Source organism: Phalangium opilio, unplaced genomic scaffold (genome assembly GCF_054372755.1).
Source record: "Phalangium opilio isolate 3A_F unplaced genomic scaffold, DU_Popi_V2 ptg000019l_1, whole genome shotgun sequence".
NCBI lineage: Eukaryota > Metazoa > Arthropoda > Arachnida > Opiliones > Phalangiidae > Phalangium > Phalangium opilio.
In genome coordinates this window covers 6795038-6810724 of record NW_028324152.1, presented here as the reverse complement: position 1 = coordinate 6810724, position 15687 = coordinate 6795038, and the positions used below count along the sequence as shown (strand labels likewise).

Sequence of the window (15687 nt, the reverse complement as noted above, 5' to 3'; positions counted from 1 at the left end):
TATAAAAATAATGGTTTCAGTGAATATATTTGTAAATAGTGAAGAAATACTCAAAATATGCTTCGTTGGCGGTGAAACGTCGATTTTGAAAATGTTATTAAAAATCGAGGTACATTTTTAATTATTGTTCAATCGAGATGAAATCACTTTTATTGAGTGTTTTAGAGGGAATTAAGCTGTATTCGGTCAAACATTTCTCCAGAAAAAAATGCATTTAAAAGTGTACCGAAAAAATCGCATGTTTTTTCTCTTCAAGATACAAAATCCGTGACAACGATTTCTTATTTAAAATTGAATTTTAACAGGTTGTTGAATGAATATCGTTACATTTGCTTGAATTAACGCAAAAATTACAAAAATAATGTTTTCAGTGGTTATATTTGAAAATAGTGAAGAAATACTCAAAATGTTTTTCTTTGGCCGAGTTACGTCGATTTTGAAAATGTTTTTAAAAATCGAGGTACATTTTTATTTATTGTTCAATCGAGATGAAATCACTTTTAATGAGTGTTTTATAGGGAATTAAGCTGAATTCGGTCAAAAATTTCTCCAGAAAAAAATGCATTCAAAAAAGTACCGAAAAAATCGCATGTTTTTCTTCTTCAAGACACAAAATCCGTGACAACGACTTCTTATTGAAAAATTTAATTTTAACAGTTTTTTGATTGAATATCGTTACATTTGCTTGAATTAAAGCAAAAAGTATAAAAATAATGGTTTCAGTGAACATATTTGAAAATAGTGAAGAAATACTCAAAGTATGCTTCTTTGGCCGTGAAACGTCGATTTTTAAAATGTTATTAAAAATCGAGGTAAATTTTTAATTATTGTTCAATCGAGATGAAATCACTTTCAATGAGTGTTTTATAGGGAATTAAACAGAATTCGGTCAAAAATTTCTCCAGAAAAAAATGCATTCAAAAAAGTACCGAAAAAATCGCATGTTTTTCTTCTTCTAGATACAAAATCCGTGACAACGATTTCTTATTGAAAAATTTAATTTTAACAGTTTTTTGATTGAATATCGTTACATTTGCTTGAATTAAAGCAAAAAGTATAAAAATAATGGTTTCAGTGAATATATTTGTAAATAGTGAAGAAATACTCAAAATATGCTTCGTTGGCGGTGAAACGTCGATTTTGAAAATGTTATTAAAAATCGAGGTACATTTTTAATTATTGTTCAATCGAGATGAAATCACTTTTAATGAGTGTTTTATAGGGAATTAAGCTGAATTCGGTCAAACATTTCTCCAGAAAAAAATGCATTCAAAAGTGTACCGAAAAAATCGCATGTTTTTCTTCTTCAAGATACAAAATCCGTGACAACGATTTCTTATTGAAAATTGAATTTTAACAGTTTTTTGAATGAATATCGTTACATTGCTTGAATTAAAGCAAAAAGTATAAAAATAATGGACTCAATGAATATATTTGAAAATAGAGAAGAACTACTCAAAATATGCTTCTTTGGCCGTGAAACGCCGATTTTGAAAATGTTATTAAAAATCGAGGTAAATTTTTAATTATGTTCAATCGAGATGAAATCACTTTTTATGGGTGTTTTATAGGGAATTAAGCTGAATTCGGTCAAACATTTCTCCAGAAAAAAATGCATTCAAAAGTGTACCGAAAAAATCGCATGTTTTTCTTCTTCAAGATACAAAATCCGTGACAACGATTTCTTATTGAAAAATTGAATTTTAACAGTTTTTTGATTGAATATCGTTACATTTGCTTGAATTAAAGCAAAAAGTATAAAAATAATGGTTTCAGTGAATATATTTGTAAATAGTGAAGAAATACTCAAAATATGCTTCGTTGGCGGTGAAACGTCGATTTTGAAAATGTTATTAAAAATCGAGGTACATTTTTAATTATTGTTCAATCGAGATGAAATCACCTTCAATGAGTGTTTTATAGGGAATTAAACAGAATTCGGTCAAACATTTCTCCAGAAAAAAATGCATTCAAAAGTGTACCGAAAAAATCGCATGTTTTTCTTCTTCAAGATACAAAATCCGTGACAACGATTTCTTATTGAAAAATTGAATTTTAACAGTTTTTTGAATGAATATCGTTACATTTGCTTGAATTAAAGCAAAAAGTATAAAAATAATGGTTTCAGTGGTTATTTTTGAAAATAGTGAAGAAATACTCAAAATATGCTTCTTTGGCCGTGAAACGTCGATTTTGAAAATGTTATTAAAAATCGAGGTACATTTTTATTTATTGTTCAATCGAGATGAAATCACTTTTAATGAGTGTTTTATTGGGAATTAAGCTGAATTCGGTCAAAAATTTCTCCAGAAAAAAATGCATTCAAAAAAGTACCGAAAAAATCGAATGTTTTTCTTCTTCAAGATACAAAATCCGTGACAACGATTTCTTATTGAAAAATTTAATTTTAACAGTTTTTTTGATTGAATATCGTTACATTTGCTTGAATTAAAGCAAAAGGTATAAAAATAATGGTTTCAGTGAACATATTTGAAAATAGTGAAGAAATACTCAAAGTATGCTTCTTTGGCCGTGAAACGTCGATTTTGAAAATGTTATTAAAAATCGAGGTAAATTTTTAATTATTGTTCAATCGAGATGAAATCACTTTCAATGAGTGTTTTATAGGGAATTAAACAGAATTCGGTCAAAAATTTCTCCAGAAAAAAATGCATTCAAAAAAGTACCGAAAAAATCGCATGTTTTTCTTCTTCAAGATACAAAATACGTGACAACGATTTCTTATTGAAAAATTTAATTTTAACAGTTTTTTGATTGAATATCGTTACACTTGCTTGAATTAAAGCAAAAAGTATAAAAATAATGGTTTCAGTGAATATATTTGTAAATAGTGAAGAAATACTCAAAATATGCTTCGTTGGCGGTGAAACGTCGATTTTGAAAATGTTATTAAAAATCGAGGTACATTTTTAATTATTGTTCAATCGAGATGAAATCACTTTTATTGAGTGTTTTAGAGGGAATTAAGCTGTATTCGGTCAAACATTTCTCCAGAAAAAAATGCATTTAAAAGTGTACCGAAAAAATCGCATGTTTTTTCTCTTCAAGATACAAAATCCGTGACAACGATTTCTTATTTAAAATTGAATTTTAACAGGTTGTTGAATGAATATCGTTACATTTGCTTGAATTAACGCAAAAATTACAAAAATAATGTTTTCAGTGGTTATATTTGAAAATAGTGAAGAAATACTCAAAATGTTTTTCTTTGGCCGAGTTACGTCGATTTTGAAAATGTTTTTAAAAATCGAGGTACATTTTTATTTATTGTTCAATCGAGATGAAATCACTTTTAATGAGTGTTTTATAGGGAATTAAGCTGAATTCGGTCAAAAATTTCTCCAGAAAAAAATGCATTCAAAAAAGTACCGAAAAAATCGCATGTTTTTCTTCTTCAAGACACAAAATCCGTGACAACGACTTCTTATTGAAAAATTTAATTTTAACAGTTTTTTGATTGAATATCGTTACATTTGCTTGAATTAAAGCAAAAAGTATAAAAATAATGGTTTCAGTGAACATATTTGAAAATAGTGAAGAAATACTCAAAGTATGCTTCTTTGGCCGTGAAACGTCGATTTTTAAAATGTTATTAAAAATCGAGGTAAATTTTTAATTATTGTTCAATCGAGATGAAATCACTTTCAATGAGTGTTTTATAGGGAATTAAACAGAATTCGGTCAAAAATTTCTCCAGAAAAAAATGCATTCAAAAAAGTACCGAAAAAATCGCATGTTTTTCTTCTTCTAGATACAAAATCCGTGACAACGATTTCTTATTGAAAAATTTAATTTTAACAGTTTTTTGATTGAATATCGTTACATTTGCTTGAATTAAAGCAAAAAGTATAAAAATAATGGTTTCAGTGAATATATTTGTAAATAGTGAAGAAATACTCAAAATATGCTTCGTTGGCGGTGAAACGTCGATTTTGAAAATGTTATTAAAAATCGAGGTACATTTTTAATTATTGTTCAATCGAGATGAAATCACTTTTAATGAGTGTTTTATAGGGAATTAAGCTGAATTCGGTCAAACATTTCTCCAGAAAAAAATGCATTTAAAAGTGTACCGAAAAAATCGCATGTTTTTTCTCTTCAAGATACAAAATCCGTGACAACGATTTCTTATTTAAAATTGAATTTTAACAGGTTGTTGAATGAATATCGTTACATTTGCTTGAATTAACGCAAAAATTACAAAAATAATGGTTTCAGTGGTTATATTTGAAAATAGTGAAGAAATACTCAAAATGTTTTTCTTTGGCCGAGTTACGTCGATTTTGAAAATGTTATCAAAAATTTAGGTACATTTTTATTTATTGTTCAATCGAGATGAAATCACTTTTAATGAGTGTTTTATATTGAATTAAGCTGAATTCGGTCAAAAATTTCTCCAGAAAAAAATGCATTCAAAAAAGTACCGAAAAAATCGCATGTTTTTCTTCTTCAAGACACAAAATCCGTGAATACGATTTCTTATTGAAAATTGAATTTTAACAGTTTTTTGAATGAATATCGTTACATTGCTTGAATTAAAGCAAAAAGTATAAAAATAATGGACTCAATGAATATATTTGAAAATAGAGAAGAACTACTCAAAATATGCTTCTTTGGCCGTGAAACGCCGATTTTGAAAATGTTATTAAAAATCGAGGTAAATTTTTAATTATGTTCAATCGAGATGAAATCACTTTTTATGGGTGTTTTATAGGGAATTAAGCTGAATTCGGTCAAACATTTCTCCAGAAAAAAATGCATTCAAAAGTGTACCGAAAAAATCGCATGTTTTTCTTCTTCAAGATACAAAATCCGTGACAACGATTTCTTATTGAAAAATTGAATTTTAACAGTTTTTTGAATGAATATCGTTACATTTGCTTGAATTAAAGCAAAAGGTATAAAAATAATGGTTTCAGTGGTTATATTTGAAAATAGTGAAGAAATACTCAAAGTGGTCTCCCTCCCAAGGACTGACTGCGCTCGACGCTTCTTAACTTCGGTTATCGGACGAGAACCGGTGTATTCAGCGTGTTATGGCCGTTTCTCGAGAGTGCTAGTTAATAATTTGAATTAAATTAACTTTCATCTTTATAAAACAATAACAAAAAGAAGATATGTTTGCTTTTTTCATATTTGGTGGAATTTGAAAGAGGAAACAAAAGTGAAAAATCCGACGGCACGCAGTATTCCCAAGTACTGTATGCGCTCGACGCTGCTTAACTTCGGTTATCGGACAAGAACCGGTGTATTCAGCGTGATATGGCCGTTGCCGAGAGTGCTAGGTAATAATTCGAATTTAAATTAAGTGAGACAAATTAACCATCATCTTTTTAAAACAATAACAAAAAGAAAATAAGTTTGCTTTTTTCAAATCTATTGGAATTTAAAAGAGGAAAAAAAAGTGAAAAAGCCAACGGCACGCAGTGTTCCTAAGTGGTCTCCCTCCCAAGTAGTGACTGCGCTCGACGCTGCTTAACTTCGGTTATCGGACGAGAACCGGTGTATTCAGCGTGATATGGCCGTTGCCGAGAGTGCTAGTTAATAATTTGAATTTAATTAACTTTCATCTTTATAAAACAATAACAAAATGAAGATATGTGTGCTTTTTTCAAATCGGGTGGAATTTAAAAGAGGAAACAAAAGTGAAAAACCAACGGCACGCAATATTCCCAAGTACTGACTGCGCTCGACGCTGCTAACGTCGGCGATCGGACGAGAACCGGTGTTCTCAGCGTGATATGGCCGTTGCCGAGAGTGCTAGTTAAAAATTCGAATTTAAATTAAGTGAGACAAATTAACCTTCATCTTTCTAAAACAATAACAAAAAGAAGATATGTTTGCTTTTTCATATCTATTGGAATTTAAAAGAGGAAAAAAAAGTGAAAAAGCTAACGGCACGCAGTGTTCCTAAGTGGTCGCCCTCCCAAATACTGACTGCGCTCGACGCTGCTTAACTTCGGTTATCGTACGAGAACCGGTGTATTCAGCGTGTTATGGCCGTTGCCGATAGTGCTAGTTAATAATTTGAATTAAATTAACTTACATCTTTATAAAACAATAACAAAAAGAAGATATGTGTGCTTTTTTCAATTCGGGTGGAATTTAAAAGAGGAAACAAAAGTGAAAAACCAACGGCACGCAGTATTCCCAAGTACTGACTGCGCTCGACGCTGCTACCAGGGCGATCGGACGAGAACCGGTGTTCTCAACGTGATATGGCCGTTGCCGAGAGTGCTAGTTAAAAATTCGAATTTAAATTAAGTGAGACAAATTAACCTTCATCTTTATAAAACATTAACAAAAAGAAAATATGTTTGCTTTTTTCATATCGGGTAGAATTTAAAAGAGGAAACAAAAGTGAAAAAGCCAACGGCACGCAGTATTCCCAAGTACTGACTGCGCTCGACGCTGCTAACGTCGGCGATCGGATGACAACCGGTGTTCTCAGCGTGATATGGCCGTTGCCGAGAGTGCTAGTTAATAATTTGAATTAAATTTACTTTCATCTTTATAAAACAATAACAAAAAGAAGATATGTTTGCTTTTTTCATATCTGGTGGAATTTGAAAGAGGAAATAAAAGTGAAAAAGCCAACGGCACGCAGTATTCCCAAGTACTGTATGCGCTCGACGCTGCTTAACTTCGGTGATCGGACGAGAACCGGTGTTTTCAGCGTGATATGGCCGTTGCCGAGAGTGCTAGTTAATAATTCGAATTTAAATTAAGTGAGACAAATTAACCTTCATCATTTTAAAACAATAACAAAGAAACATGTTTGCTTTTTTCATATCTATTAAAATTTAAAAGAGGAAAAAAAAGTGAAAAAGCCAACGGCACGCAGTGTTCCTAAGTGGTCTCCCTCCCAAGTACTGACTGCGCTCGACGCTGCTTAACTTCGGTGATCGGACGAGAACCGCTGTATTCAGCGTGATATGGTCGTTGCCGAGAGTGCTAGTTAATAATTCGAATTTAAATTAAGTGAGACAAATTAACCTTCATCATTTTAAAACAATAACAAAATGAAAACATGTTTGCTTTTTTCATATCTATTAAAATTTAAAAGAGGAAAAAAAAGTGAAAAAGCCAACGGCACGCAGTGTTCCTAAGTGGTCTCCCTCCCAAGTAGTGACTGCGCTCGACGCTGCTTAACATCAATTATCGGACGAGAACCGCTGTATTCAGCGTAATATGGCCGTTGCCGAGAGTGCTGGTTAATAATTTTAATTTGATTAACTTTCATCTTTATAAAACAATAACAAAAAGAAGATATGTTTGCTTTTTTCATATCGGGTGGAATTTAAAAGAGGAAACAAAAGTGAAAAAGCCAACGGCACGCAGTATTCCCAAGTACTGACTGCGCTCGACGCTGCTAACGTCGGCGATCGGACGAGAACCGTTGTTCTCAGCGTGATATGGCCGTTGCCGAGAGTGCTAGATAATAATTCGAATTTAAATTAAGTGAGACAAATTAACCTTCATCTTTTTAAAACAATAACAAAAAGAAAATATGTTTGCTTTTTTCATATCTATTGGAATTTAAAAGAGGAAAAAAAAGTGAAAAAGCTAACGGCACGCAGTGTTCCTAAGTGGTCGCCCTCCCAAATACTGACTGCGCACGACGCTGCTTAACTTCGGTTATCGTACGAGAACCGGTGAATTCAGCGTGTTATGGCCGTTGCCGATAGTGCTAGTTAATAATTTGATTTAAATTAACTTTCATCTTTATAAAACAATAACAGAAAGAAGATATGTTTGCTTTTTTTCATATCTGGTGGAATTTGAAAGAGGAAACAAAAGTGAAAAAGCCAACGGCACGCAGTATTCCCAAGTACTGTATGCGCTCGACGCTGCTTAACTTCGGTGATCGGACGAGAACCGGTGTTTTCAGCGTGTATGGCTGTTGCCGAGAGTGCTAGTTAATAATTTGAATTTAATTAACTTTCATCTTTATAAAACAATAACAAAATGAAGATATGTGTGCTTTTTTCAAATCGGGTGGAACTTAAAAGAGGAAACAAAAGTGAAAAACCAACGGCACGCAATATTCCCAAGTACTGACTGCGCTCGACGCTGCTAACGTCGGCGATCGGACGAGAACCGGTGTTCTCAGCGTGATATGGCCGTTGCCGAGAGTGCTAGTTAAAAATTCGAATTTAAATTAAGTGAGACAAATTAACCTTCATCTTTCTAAAACAATAACAAAAAGAAGATATGTTTGCTTTTTCATATCTATTGGAATTTAAAAGAGGAAAAAAAAGTGAAAAAGCCAACGGCACGCAGTGTTCCTAAGTGGTCTCCCTCCCAAGTAGTGACTGCGCTCGACGCTGCTTAACATCGGTTATCGGACGAGAACCGCTGTATTCAGCGTGATATGGCCGTTGCCGAGAGTGCTGGTTAATAATTTTAATTTAATTAACTTTCATCTTTATAAAACAATAACAAAAAGAAGATATGTTTGCTTTTTTCATATCGGGTGGAATTTAAAAGAGGAAACAAAAGTGAAAAAGCCAACGGCACGCAGTATTCCCAAGTACTGACTGCGCTCGACGCTGCTAACGTCGGCGATCGGACGAGAACCGTTGTTCTCAGCGTGATATGGCCGTTGCCGAGAGTGCTAGATAATAATTCGAATTTAAATTAAGTGAGACAAATTAACCTTCATCTTTTTAAAACAATAACAAAAAGAAAATATGTTTGCTTTTTTCATATCTATTGGAATTTAAAAGAGGAAAAAAAAGTGAAAAAGCTAACGGCACGCAGTGTTCCTAAGTGGTCGCCCTCCCAAATACTGACTGCGCACGACGCTGCTTAACTTCGGTTATCGTACGAGAACCGGTGAATTCAGCGTGTTATGGCCGTTGCCGATAGTGCTAGTTAATAATTTGATTTAAATTAACTTTCATCTTTATAAAACAATAACAGAAAGAAGATATGTTTGCTTTTTTTCATATCTGGTGGAATTTGAAAGAGGAAACAAAAGTGAAAAAGCCAACGGCACGCAGTATTCCCAAGTACTGTATGCGCTCGACGCTGCTTAACTTCGGTGATCGGACGAGAACCGGTGTTTTCAGCGTGATATGGCCGTTGCCGAGAGTGCTAGTTAATAATTCGAATTTAAATTAAGTGAGACAAATTAACCTTCATCATTTTAAAACAATAACAAAGAAACATGTTTGCTTTTTTCATATCTATTAAAATTTAAAAGAGGAAAAAAAAGTGAAAAAGCCAACGGCACGCAGTGTTCCTAAGTGGTCTCCCTCCCAAGTACTGACTGCGCTCGACGCTGCTTAACTTCGGTGATCGGACGAGAACCGCTGTATTCAGCGTGATATGGCCGTTGCCGAGAGTGCTAGTTAAAAATTCGAATTTAAATTAAGTGAGACAAATTAACCTTCATCTTTATAAAACATTAACAAAAAGAAAATATGTTTGCTTTTTTCATATCGGGTAGAATTTAAAAGAGGAAACAAAAGTGAAAAAGCCAACGGCACGCAGTATTCCCAAGTACTGACTGCGCTCGACGCTGCTAACGTCGGCGATCGGACGAGAACCGGTGTTCTCAGCGTGATATGGCCGTTGCCGAGAGTGCTAGTTAATAATTTGAATTAAATTTACTTTCATCTTTATAAAACAATAACAAAAAGAAGATATGTTTGCTTTTTTCATATCTGGTGGAATTTGAAAGAGGAAATAAAAGTGAAAAAGCCAACGGCACGCAGTATTCCCAAGTACTGTATGCGCTCGACGCTGCTTAACTTCGGTGATCGGACGAGAACCGGTGTTTTCAGCGTGATATGGCCGTTGCCGAGAGTGCTAGTTAATAATTCGAATTTAAATTAAGTGAGACAAATTAACCTTCATCATTTTAAAACAATAACAAAGAAACATGTTTGCTTTTTTCATATCTATTAAAATTTAAAAGAGGAAAAAAAAGTGAAAAAGCCAACGGCACGCAGTGTTCCTAAGTGGTCTCCCTCCCAAGTACTGACTGCGCTCGACGCTGCTTAACTTCGGTGATCGGACGAGAACCGCTGTATTCAGCGTGATATGGTCGTTGCCGAGAGTGCTAGTTAATAATTCGAATTTAAATTAAGTGAGACAAATTAACCTTCATCATTTTAAAACAATAACAAAATGAAAACATGTTTGCTTTTTTCATATCTATTAAAATTTAAAAGAGGAAAAAAAAGTGAAAAAGCCAACGGCACGCAGTGTTCCTAAGTGGTCTCCCTCCCAAGTAGTGACTGCGCTCGACGCTGCTTAACATCAATTATCGGACGAGAACCGCTGTATTCAGCGTAATATGGCCGTTGCCGAGAGTGCTGGTTAATAATTTTAATTTGATTAACTTTCATCTTTATAAAACAATAACAAAAAGAAGATATGTTTGCTTTTTTCATATCGGGTGGAATTTAAAAGAGGAAACAAAAGTGAAAAAGCCAACGGCACGCAGTATTCCCAAGTACTGACTGCGCTCGACGCTGCTAACGTCGGCGATCGGACGAGAACCGTTGTTCTCAGCGTGATATGGCCGTTGCCGAGAGTGCTAGATAATAATTCGAATTTAAATTAAGTGAGACAAATTAACCTTCATCTTTTTAAAACAATAACAAAAAGAAAATATGTTTGCTTTTTTCATATCTATTGGAATTTAAAAGAGGAAAAAAAAGTGAAAAAGCTAACGGCACGCAGTGTTCCTAAGTGGTCGCCCTCCCAAATACTGACTGCGCACGACGCTGCTTAACTTCGGTTATCGTACGAGAACCGGTGAATTCAGCGTGTTATGGCCGTTGCCGATAGTGCTAGTTAATAATTTGATTTAAATTAACTTTCATCTTTATAAAACAATAACAGAAAGAAGATATGTTTGCTTTTTTTCATATCTGGTGGAATTTGAAAGAGGAAACAAAAGTGAAAAAGCCAACGGCACGCAGTATTCCCAAGTACTGTATGCGCTCGACGCTGCTTAACTTCGGTGATCGGACGAGAACCGGTGTTTTCAGCGTGTATGGCTGTTGCCGAGAGTGCTAGTTAATAATTTGAATTTAATTAACTTTCATCTTTATAAAACAATAACAAAATGAAGATATGTGTGCTTTTTTCAAATCGGGTGGAACTTAAAAGAGGAAACAAAAGTGAAAAACCAACGGCACGCAATATTCCCAAGTACTGACTGCGCTCGACGCTGCTAACGTCGGCGATCGGACGAGAACCGGTGTTCTCAGCGTGATATGGCCGTTGCCGAGAGTGCTAGTTAAAAATTCGAATTTAAATTAAGTGAGACAAATTAACCTTCATCTTTCTAAAACAATAACAAAAAGAAGATATGTTTGCTTTTTCATATCTATTGGAATTTAAAAGAGGAAAAAAAAGTGAAAAAGCCAACGGCACGCAGTGTTCCTAAGTGGTCTCCCTCCCAAGTAGTGACTGCGCTCGACGCTGCTTAACATCGGTTATCGGACGAGAACCGCTGTATTCAGCGTGATATGGCCGTTGCCGAGAGTGCTGGTTAATAATTTTAATTTAATTAACTTTCATCTTTATAAAACAATAACAAAAAGAAGATATGTTTGCTTTTTTCATATCGGGTGGAATTTAAAAGAGGAAACAAAAGTGAAAAAGCCAACGGCACGCAGTATTCCCAAGTACTGACTGCGCTCGACGCTGCTAACGTCGGCGATCGGACGAGAACCGTTGTTCTCAGCGTGATATGGCCGTTGCCGAGAGTGCTAGATAATAATTCGAATTTAAATTAAGTGAGACAAATTAACCTTCATCTTTTTAAAACAATAACAAAAAGAAAATATGTTTGCTTTTTTCATATCTATTGGAATTTAAAAGAGGAAAAAAAAGTGAAAAAGCTAACGGCACGCAGTGTTCCTAAGTGGTCGCCCTCCCAAATACTGACTGCGCACGACGCTGCTTAACTTCGGTTATCGTACGAGAACCGGTGAATTCAGCGTGTTATGGCCGTTGCCGATAGTGCTAGTTAATAATTTGATTTAAATTAACTTTCATCTTTATAAAACAATAACAGAAAGAAGATATGTTTGCTTTTTTTCATATCTGGTGGAATTTGAAAGAGGAAACAAAAGTGAAAAAGCCAACGGCACGCAGTATTCCCAAGTACTGTATGCGCTCGACGCTGCTTAACTTCGGTGATCGGACGAGAACCGGTGTTTTCAGCGTGTATGGCCGTTGCCGAGAGTGCTAGTTAATAATTCGAATTTAAATTAAGTGAGACAAATTAACCTTCATAATTTTAAAACAATAACAAAAAAAACATGTTTGCTTTTTTCATATCTATTAAAATTTAAAAGAGGAAAAAAAGTGAAAAACCCAACGGCACGCAGTGTTCCTAAGTGGTCTCCCTCCCAAGTACTGACTGCGCTCGACGCTGCTTAACTTCGGTGATCGGACGAGAACCGGTGTATTCAGCGTGATATGGCCGTTGCCGAGAGTGCTAGTTAATAATTTGAATTTAATTAACTTTCATCTTTATAAAACAATAACAAAAAAGAAGATATGTTTGCTTTTTCATATCTATTAAAATTTATAAGAGGGAAAAAAAGTGGAAAAACGGCACGCAGTGTTCCTAAGTGGTCTCCTTCCCAAGAACTGACTGCGCTCGACGCTGCTTAACTTCGGTTATCGGACGAGAACCGGTGTATTCAGCGTGATATGGCCGTTGCCGACAGTTCTAGTTAATAATTTGAATTTAATTAACTTTCATCTTTATAAAACAATAACAAAAAAGAAGAAATGTTTGCTTTTTTCATATCTATTAAAATTTAAAAGAGGAAAAAAAAGTGAAAAAGCCAACGGCACGCAGTATTCCCAAGTACTGTATGCGCTCGACGCTGCTTAACTTCGGTGATCGGACGAGAACCGGTGTTTTCAGCGTGTATGGCCGTTGCCGAGAGTGCTAGTTAATAATTCGAATTTAAATTAAGTGAGACAAATTAACCTTCATAATTTTAAAACAATAACAAAAAAAACATGTTTGCTTTTTTCATATCTATTAAAATTTAAAAGAGGAAAAAAAGTGAAAAACCCAACGGCACGCAGTGTTCCTAAGTGGTCTCCCTCCCAAGTACTGACTGCGCTCGACGCTGCTTAACTTCGGTGATCGGACGAGAACCGGTGTATTCAGCGTGATATGGCCGTTGCCGAGAGTGCTAGTTAATAATTTGAATTTAATTAACTTTCATATTTATAAAACAATAACAAAAAAGAAGATATGTTTGCTTTTTCATATCTATTAAAATTTATAAGAGGGAAAAAAAGTGGAAAAACGGCACGCAGTGTTCCTAAGTGGTCTCCCTCCCAAGAACTGACTGCGCTCGACGCTGCTTAACTTCGGTTATCGGACGAGAACCGGTGTATTCAGCGTGATATGGCCGTTGCCGACAGTGCTAGTTAATAATGTGAATTTAATTAACTTTCATCTTTATAAAACAATAACAAAAAAGAAGATATGTTTGCTTTTTTCATATCTATTAAAATTTAAAAGAGGAAAAAAAAGTGAAAAAGCCAACGGCACGCAGTGTTCCTAAGTGGTCTCCCTCCCAAGTAGTGACTGCGCTCGACGCTGCTTAACTTCAGTTATCGGACGAGAACCGGTGTATTCAGCGTGAAATGGCCGTTGCCGAGAGTGCTAGTTAATAATTTTAATTTAATTAACTTTCATCTTTATAAAACAATAACAAAAAGAAGATATGTGTGCTTTTTCAAATCGGGTGGAATTTAAAAGAGGAAACAAAAGTGAAAAACCAACGGCACGCAGTATTCCCAAGTACTGACTGCGCTCGACGCTGCTAACGTCGGCGATCGGACGAGAACCGGTGTTCTCTGCGTGATATGGCCGTTGCCGAGAGTGGTAGATAATAATTCGAATTTAAATTAAGTGAGACAAATTAACCTTCATCTTTTTAAAACAATAAAAAAAAGAAAATATGTTTGCTTTTTTCATATCTATTGGAATTTAAAAGAGGAAAAAAAAAGTGAAAAAGCTAACGGCACGCAGTGTTCCTAAGTGGTCGCCCTCCCAAGTACTGACTGCGCTCGACGCTGCTTAACTTCGGTGATCGGACGAGAACCGGTGTATTCAGCGTGATATGGCCGTTGCCGAGAGTGCTAGTTAATAATTTGAACTTAATTAACCTTCATCTTTTTAAAAAATAACAATAAGAAGATATGTTTGTTTTTTCATATCTGGTGGAATTTAAGAGGAAACAAAAGTGAAAAAGCCATCGGCATGCAGTGTTCCCAAGTACTGACTGCGCTCGACGCTGCTTAACTTCGGTTATCGGACGAGAACCGGTGTATTCAGCGTGATACGGCCGTTGCCGAGAGTGCTAGGTAATAATTTGAATTTAATTAACTTTCATCTTTATAAAACAATAACAAAAAGAAGATATGTTTGCTTCTTTCATATCGGGTGGAATTTAAAATAGGAAACAAAAGTGAAAAACCAACGGAACGCAGTATTCCCAAGTACTGTATGCGCTCGACGCTGCTTAACTTCGGTGATCGGACGAAAACCGGTGTTTTCAGCGTGATATGGCCGTTGCCGAGAGTGCTTGTTAATAATTCGAATTTAAATTAAGTGAGACAAATTAACCTTCATCATTTTAAAACAATAACAAAAAAAACATGTTTGCTTTTTTCATATCTATTAAAATTTATAAGAGGAAAAAAAAGTGAAAAAATCAACGGCACGCAGTTTTCCTAAGTGGTCTCCCTCCCAAGTACTGACTGCGCTCGACGCTGCTTAACTTCGGTTATCGGACGAGAACCGGTGTATTCAGCGTGATATGGCCGTTGCCGAGAGTGCTAGTTAATAATTTGAATTTAATTAACTTTCATCTTTATAAAAATATAACAAAAAAGAAGATATGTTTGTTTTTTTCTTATCTATTAAAATTTAAAAGAGGAAAAAAAAGTGAAAAAGCCAACGGCTCGCAGTGTTCCTAAGTGGTCTCCATCGCAAGTACTGACTGCGCTCGACGCTGCTTAACTTCGGTGATCGGACGAGAACCGCTGTATTCAGCGTGATATGGTCGTTGCCGAGAGTGCTAGTTAATAATTCGAATTTAAATTAAGTGAGACAAATTAACCATCATCTTTTTAAAACAATAACAAAAAGAAAATAAGTTTGCTCTTTTCAAATCTATTGGAATTTAAAAGAGGAAAAAAAAGTGAAAAAGCCAACGGCACGCAGTGTACCTAAGTGGTCTCCCTCCCAAGTAGTGACTACGCTCGACGCTGCTTAACTTCGGTTTTCGGACGAACACCGGTGTATTCAGCGTGATATGGCCGTTGCCGAGAGTGCAAGTTAATAATTTGAATTTAATTAACTTTCATCTTTATAAAACAATAACAAAAAGAAGATATGTGTGCTTTTTTCAAATCGGGTGGAATTTAATAGAGGAAACAAAAGTGAAAAACCAACGGCACGCAGTATTCCCAAGTACTGACTGCGCTCGACGCTGCTAACGTCGGCGATCGGACGAGAACCGTTGCCGAGAGTGCTAGTTAAAAATTCGAATTTAAATTAAGTGAGACAAATTAACCTTCATCTTTCTAACCTTGACATTTTACGTCACATCTGAGACCTCACAACACCGCTCCCGGATGGGGTCGAACCACCAACCTATTGGT

At 35.1% G+C, this 15687-nt stretch overlaps 4 non-coding genes and 21 pseudogenes across 4 annotated transcripts; all 25 read right to left on the bottom strand.

Annotated features, from left to right (window-relative positions):
- Positions 1-5432: 5432 nt before the first annotated feature.
- Positions 5433-5551, bottom strand: LOC149701282 (5S ribosomal RNA; annotated as a pseudogene).
- A 359-nt stretch (positions 5552-5910) lies between these two features.
- On the bottom strand, positions 5911-6029 carry LOC149701281 (5S ribosomal RNA; annotated as a pseudogene).
- Positions 6030-6612: 583 nt separating this feature from the next.
- LOC149701280 (5S ribosomal RNA) lies at positions 6613-6715 on the bottom strand (annotated as a pseudogene).
- Positions 6716-6849: 134 nt separating this feature from the next.
- Positions 6850-6968, bottom strand: LOC149701279 (5S ribosomal RNA; annotated as a pseudogene).
- A 137-nt stretch (positions 6969-7105) lies between these two features.
- On the bottom strand, positions 7106-7224 carry LOC149701278 (5S ribosomal RNA; annotated as a pseudogene).
- Positions 7225-7585: 361 nt separating this feature from the next.
- LOC149701277 (5S ribosomal RNA) lies at positions 7586-7704 on the bottom strand (annotated as a pseudogene).
- Positions 7705-8288: 584 nt separating this feature from the next.
- On the bottom strand, positions 8289-8407 carry LOC149701276 (5S ribosomal RNA; annotated as a pseudogene).
- A 361-nt stretch (positions 8408-8768) lies between these two features.
- LOC149701275 (5S ribosomal RNA) lies at positions 8769-8887 on the bottom strand (annotated as a pseudogene).
- Positions 8888-9010: 123 nt separating this feature from the next.
- On the bottom strand, positions 9011-9113 carry LOC149701274 (5S ribosomal RNA; annotated as a pseudogene).
- Positions 9114-9247: 134 nt separating this feature from the next.
- On the bottom strand, positions 9248-9366 carry LOC149701273 (5S ribosomal RNA). The gene has a single exon (XR_016382381.1). It is a non-coding gene; the product is annotated as a 5S ribosomal RNA (ribosomal RNA).
- Positions 9367-9727: 361 nt separating this feature from the next.
- LOC149701272 (5S ribosomal RNA) lies at positions 9728-9830 on the bottom strand (annotated as a pseudogene).
- A 134-nt stretch (positions 9831-9964) lies between these two features.
- Positions 9965-10083, bottom strand: LOC149701271 (5S ribosomal RNA; annotated as a pseudogene).
- A 137-nt stretch (positions 10084-10220) lies between these two features.
- LOC149701270 (5S ribosomal RNA) lies at positions 10221-10339 on the bottom strand (annotated as a pseudogene).
- A 361-nt stretch (positions 10340-10700) lies between these two features.
- LOC149701269 (5S ribosomal RNA) lies at positions 10701-10819 on the bottom strand (annotated as a pseudogene).
- A 584-nt stretch (positions 10820-11403) lies between these two features.
- On the bottom strand, positions 11404-11522 carry LOC149701268 (5S ribosomal RNA; annotated as a pseudogene).
- Positions 11523-11883: 361 nt separating this feature from the next.
- LOC149701267 (5S ribosomal RNA) lies at positions 11884-12002 on the bottom strand (annotated as a pseudogene).
- A 359-nt stretch (positions 12003-12361) lies between these two features.
- On the bottom strand, positions 12362-12480 carry LOC149701266 (5S ribosomal RNA). The gene has a single exon (XR_016382249.1). It is a non-coding gene; the product is annotated as a 5S ribosomal RNA (ribosomal RNA).
- A 118-nt stretch (positions 12481-12598) lies between these two features.
- LOC149701265 (5S ribosomal RNA) lies at positions 12599-12717 on the bottom strand (annotated as a pseudogene).
- Positions 12718-13076: 359 nt separating this feature from the next.
- Positions 13077-13195, bottom strand: LOC149701264 (5S ribosomal RNA). The gene has a single exon (XR_016382248.1). It is a non-coding gene; the product is annotated as a 5S ribosomal RNA (ribosomal RNA).
- Positions 13196-13313: 118 nt separating this feature from the next.
- On the bottom strand, positions 13314-13432 carry LOC149701263 (5S ribosomal RNA; annotated as a pseudogene).
- Positions 13433-13555: 123 nt separating this feature from the next.
- Positions 13556-13674, bottom strand: LOC149701262 (5S ribosomal RNA; annotated as a pseudogene).
- A 360-nt stretch (positions 13675-14034) lies between these two features.
- Positions 14035-14153, bottom strand: LOC149701261 (5S ribosomal RNA). The gene has a single exon (XR_016382336.1). It is a non-coding gene; the product is annotated as a 5S ribosomal RNA (ribosomal RNA).
- A 580-nt stretch (positions 14154-14733) lies between these two features.
- On the bottom strand, positions 14734-14852 carry LOC149701260 (5S ribosomal RNA; annotated as a pseudogene).
- A 123-nt stretch (positions 14853-14975) lies between these two features.
- On the bottom strand, positions 14976-15094 carry LOC149701259 (5S ribosomal RNA; annotated as a pseudogene).
- A 137-nt stretch (positions 15095-15231) lies between these two features.
- On the bottom strand, positions 15232-15350 carry LOC149701258 (5S ribosomal RNA; annotated as a pseudogene).
- Positions 15351-15687: the final 337 nt, after the last annotated feature.